The following is a 6000-nucleotide window of genomic DNA, read 5'->3' as shown; positions in this document are numbered from 1 at the left end:
GCTGACTAATAATCCCTGGTATAACCCCTAATGACACTAAGACTGCCAGTACGAGACCCTCGTTAATGAATAAGGGAAAAAATGTATAAATAAGGGCTCGTTTTTTCTTGTTTTGACACAATAATAATGAGATCTAACAGACAGTAATACCAAGGATTGTAGAGAGGAAGTTATTATAACAAATGAAATGTCAATGAGAAAAAAGGAAAGTGGGTGAAAAAATAGCAAGCCATGAGCAGGAATTTAACATACGATCTTCGAATAACACGTTCGATTCTCTAACCACTGAGGTATTACAGAGGCCTTCCCTCACCCTACTTTTTGGGGTTTATATGTAAATTTAGATGTAGGAGGGTCGGTCAGCGCCATCTATAAGCCAAGCAGCGAGTGTGAAACACTCTTTCATGCGCATGTGTTGCGTCACGTAGCACGTGAACTTAATATGAGCGTGCAGCTGACGAATAGTCCCTCGTATACAACCTAACGACAACATGTCTGCCAGTACGAGACACTCATTAATGAATAGGGGAAAGAAGTGTACACCTAAGGGCTCGTTTTTTCGTGTTTTAACACAATAATAATGAGATCAAACAGACAGTAATTCCAAGGAATATAACGGGGGAATTAAGAACAAATGGAATATCAATAAGAGCAAACAAAAGTGCGCAAAAAATAACCAGCCTTGGGCAGAAATCAAACCTACGACCTTCGAATACCGCGTGCGATGCTTTAACCACTGAGCTATCACAGCAGCCTTTCCTCACCCCACTTTTTGGGGGTTTATATGTAAATTTAGAAGTAAGAGTGTCGGTCAGCGCCATCTATAAGCCAAGCAGCGAGTGTGGAACACCCTTTCATGCGCATGTGTGGTGTCACGTAGCACGTCAACTCATTACGAGTGGCGGCTGACTAATAGTCCCTTGTATACAACCTAATGACACTAAGTCTGCCAGTACGAGACCATTGTTAATGAATAATGAAAAAAATTGTATACCTAAGGGCTCATTTTTTCGTGTTTTGACCCAATACTAATGAGATTTACCAGACAGTAATACCAAGGAAAGTAAAAGGGAGGGAATGTCGCTGAGAAAAAAGAAGTCGGTGAAAAAATAACCATCCATAAGCAGGAATCGAACCTACGACCTTCGACACCCGCGTTCGATGCTCTAACCACTGAGGTATTACAGCGGCCTCCCCTCACCCCACCTTTCGGGGTTTATATGTAAATTTAGAAGTAGGAGTGTCGGTCAGCGCCATCTATAAGCCTAGCAGCGAGTGTGAAACACTCTTTCATGCGGATGTGTTGCGTCACGTAGCACGTGAACTTAATATGAGCGGGCAGCTTACTAATAGTTCCCCGAATGCAACCTAATGACACCAAGTCTGACAGTACGAGACCCTCGTTAATGAATAAGGGAAAGAGGTGTATACCTAAGATCTCGTTTTTTGGTGTTTTGACACAATAATAATGAGATCTAACAAACAGTAATCTCAAGGAATGTATAGGGAAAGTTATTAGAACAAATGAAATGTCAATAGGAAGAAAGAAAAGTGGGTGAAAAAATAGCAAGCCATGAGCAGGAATTTAACCTACGATCTTCGAATAACACGTTCGATTCTCTATCCACTGAGATATTACAGAGGCCTTCTCTCACCCTACGTTTTGGGGTTTATATGTAAATTTAGATGTAGGAGGGTCGGTCAGAGCCATCTATAAGCCAAGCAGCGAGTGTGAAACACTCTTTCATGCGCATGTGTTGCGTCACGTAGCACGTGAACTTAATATGAGCGTGCAGCTAACGAATAGTCCCTCGTATACAACCTAATGACAACATGTCTGCCAGTACGAGACCCTCATTAATGAATAGGGGAAAGAAGTGTACACTTAAGGGCTCGTTTTTCCGTGTTTTGACACAATAATATTTGAGATCAAACAGACAGTAATTTCAAGGAATATAACGGGGGAATTAAAAAACAAATGGATTATCAATAAGAACAAACAAAAGTGCGCAAAAAATAACCAGCCTTGGGCAGAAATCAAACCTACGACCTTCGAATAACGCGTGCCATGCTTTAACCACTGAGCTATCACAGCAGCCTTTCCTCACCCCACTTTTTGGGGGTTTATATGTAAATTTAGAAGTAGGAGTGTCGGTCAGCGCCATCTGTAAGCCAAGCAGCGAGTGTTAAACACCCTTTCAGGCGCATGTGTGGCGTCACGTAGCACGTGTACTTATTATGAGCGGGCGGCTGACTAATAATCCCTCGTATACAACCTAATAAACACTAAGTCTGCCAGTACGAGACCCTCGTTAATGAATAAGGGAAAAAGTGTATACCTAAGGGCTCGTTTTTTCGTGTTTTGACACAATAATAATGAGATCTAACAGACAGTAATGCCCAGGAGTGTAAACGGAAGTTATTAGAACAAATGGAATGTGAATAGGAAGAAAGAAAAGTGGGTGAAAAAATAACCAGGCGGGAGCAGTAATCGAACCTACAACCTTCGAATTACGCATTCGATGCTCTAACCACTGAGCTATCTCAGCGGCCTTTCCTCACCCCACTTTTTGTGGTTTATATGTAAACTTAGAAGTAGAAGTGTCAATCAGCATCATCTATAAGCCAAGCAGCGAGTGTGAAAACTCTTTCATGCGCGTGTGTTGCGTCACGTAGCACGTGAACTTAATATGAGAGGGCAGCTGACTAATAGTCCCTCGTATACAACCTAATGACACCAAGTCTGCCAGTACGAGACCCTCGTTAATGAATAAGGGAAAGAGGTGTATACCTAAGATCTCGTTTTTTTGGTGTTTTGACACAATAATAATGAGATCTAACAAACAGTAATGTCAAGGAATGTATAGGGAAAGTTATTAGAACAAATGAAATGTCAATAAGAAGAAAGAAAAGTGGGTAAAAAAATAACCAGCCATGAGCAGTAATCGAACCTACGACCTTCGAATATCGCGTTCGATGCTCTAACTACTGAGCTATCACAGCGGCCTTTCCTCACCCCACTTTTAGGGGGTTTATATGTAAATTTAGAAGTAGGAGTGTCAGTCAGCGCCATCTATAAGCCAAGCAGCGAGTGTTAAACACCCTTTCATGCGCATGTGTGGCGTCACGTAGCACGTGAACTTATTACGAGCGAGCAGCTGACTAATAGTCTTTGTATACAACCTAATGACACCATGTCTGCCAGTACGAGACCCTCATTAATGAAAAGGGGAAAGAAGTGTACACCTAAGGGCTCGTTTTTTCGTGTTTTGACACAATAATATGGAGATAAAACAGACAGTAATGCCAAGGAATATATAGCGAAAATTATAAAACAAATGGAATGTCAATAAGAAGAAAAGTGCGCAAAAAATAACCAGCCGTGTGCAGAAATCAAACATACGACCTTCGAATAAATCGTGCGATGCTTCAACCACTGAGATAACACAGCAGCCTTTCCTCACCCCACTTTTTTGGGTGTATATGTAAATTTAGAAGTAGGAGGGTCAGTCAGCGCCTTCTATAAGAAAAGCAGAAAGTGTGAAACACTCTTTTATGTGCATGCGTGGCCTCACGTAGCACGTGTACTTAGTACGAGCAGGCGGCTGACTAATAATTCCTCGTATACAACCTAATGACACTAAGTCTGCCAGTACGAGACCCTCGTTAATGAATAAGGGGAAAAAGTGTATACCTAAGGGCTCGTTTTTTCGTGTTTTGACACAATAAGAATGAGATCTAACAGACAGTAATACCAAGGAATGTAGAGAGGAGGTTATTATAACAAATGAAATGTCAATGAGAAAAAAGGAAAGTTGGTGAAAAAATAACCAGCCGTGTGCAGGAATCGAACCTACGACCTTCAAATACCAGGTTCGCTGCTCTACCCACTGAGGTATTACAGAGGCCTTCCCTAACCCCACTTTTTGGGGTTTATATGTAAATTTAGAAGTAGGAGTGTCGGTCAGCGCCATCTATAAGCCAAGCAGCGAGTGTGAAACACTCTTTCATGCACATGTGTTGCTTCACGTAGCACGTGAACTTAATATGAGCTTGCAGCTGACAAATGGTCCCTCGTATACAACCTAATGACACCAAGTCTGCCAGTACGAGACCCTCGTTAATGAATAAAGGAAAACGTGTATACCTAAGGGCTCGTTTTTTCGTGTTTTGACACAATAATAATGAGATCTAACAGACAGTAATACCAAGGAATGTGAAGGGGAAGTTATTAGAACAAATGTAATGTCAATAGGAAGAAAGAAAAGTGGGTGAAAAAATAGCAAGCCATGAGCAGGAATTTAACTTACGATCTTCGAATAACACGTTCGATTCTCTAACCACTGAGGTATTACAGAGGCCTTCCCGCACCCTACTTTTTGGGGTTTATATGTAAATTTAGATGTAGGAGGGTGGGTCAGCGCCATCTATAAGCCATGCAGCGAGTGTGAAACACTCTTTCATGCGCATGTGTTGCGTCACGTAGCACGTGAACTTAATATGAGCGTGCAGCTGACGAATAGTCCCTCGTATACAACCTAATGACAACATGTCTGCCAGTACGAGACCCTCATTAATGAATAGGGGAAAGAAGTGTACACCTATGGGCTCGTTTTTTCGTGTTTTGACACAATAATAATGAGATCAAACAGACAGTAGTTCCAAGGAATATAACGGGGGAATTAAAAAACAAATGGAATATCAATAAGAACAAACAAAAGTGCGCAAAAAATAACCAGCCTTGGGCAGAAATCAAACCTACGACCTTCGAATAACGCGTGCGATGCTTTAACCACTGAGCTATCACAGCAGCCTTTCCTCACCCCACTTTTTGGGGGTTTATATGTAAATTTAGAAGTAGGAGTGTCGGTCAGCGCCATCTGTAAGCCAAGCAGCGAGTGTTAAACACCCTTTCATGCGCATGTGTGGCTTCACGTAGCACGTGTACTTAGTATGAGCGGGCGGCTGACTAATAATGCCTCGTATACAACATAATGACACTAAGTCTGCCAGTACGAGACCCTCGTTAATGAATAGGGGAATAAGTGTATACCTAAGGGCTCGTTTTTTCGTGTTTTGCCACAATAATAATGAGATCTAACAGACAGTAATACCAAGGAATGTAGAGAGGAAGTTATTAGAACAAATGGAATGTCAATGAGAAAAAAAGGAAAGTTGGTGAAAAAATAACCAGCCGTGTGCAGGAATCGAACCTACGACCTTCAAATACCTGGTTCGATGCTCTACCCACTGAGGTATTACAGAGGCCTTCCCTCACCCCACTTTTTGGGGTTTATATGTACATTTAGAAGTAGGAGTGTCGGACAGCGCCATCTATAAGCCAAGCAGCGAGTGTGAAACACTCTTTCGTGCGCATGTGTTGCGTCACCTAGCACGTGAACTTATTACGATCGGGCAGTTCACTGATAGTCCCTCGTATACAACCTAATGACACCAAGTCTGCCTGTACGATACCTTTGTTAATAAATAACGGAAAGAAGTGTATACTTACAGCCTCAATTTTTCATTGTCTTGACACAATAATAATAAGATCTAACAGACAGTAATGCCCAGGAATGTAAACGGAAGTTATTAGAACAAATGGAATGTGAATAAGAAGAAAGAAAAGTGGGTGAAAAAATAACCAGGCGGGAGCAGTAATCGAACCTACAACCTTCGAATAACGCATTCGATGCTCTAACCACTGAGCTATCTCAGCGGCCTTTCCTCACCCCACTTTTTGTGGTTTATATGTAAACTTAGAAGTAGAAGTGTCAATCAGCATCATCTATAAGCCAAGCAGCGAGTGTGAAAACTTTTTCATGCGCGTGTGTTGCGTCACGTAGCACGTGAACTTAATATGAGAGGGCAGCTGACTAATAGTCCCTCGTATACAACCTAATGACACCAAGTCTGCCAGTACGAGACCCTCGTTATTGAATAAGGGAAAAAAGAGTGTACCTAAGTGCTCGTTTTTTTGTGTCAACAATATTAATGATA

Source organism: Rhipicephalus microplus, chromosome 6 (genome assembly GCF_043290135.1).
Source record: "Rhipicephalus microplus isolate Deutch F79 chromosome 6, USDA_Rmic, whole genome shotgun sequence".
Lineage (NCBI taxonomy): Eukaryota > Metazoa > Arthropoda > Arachnida > Ixodida > Ixodidae > Rhipicephalus > Rhipicephalus microplus.
Note: the sequence above shows the minus strand (reverse complement) of the source record.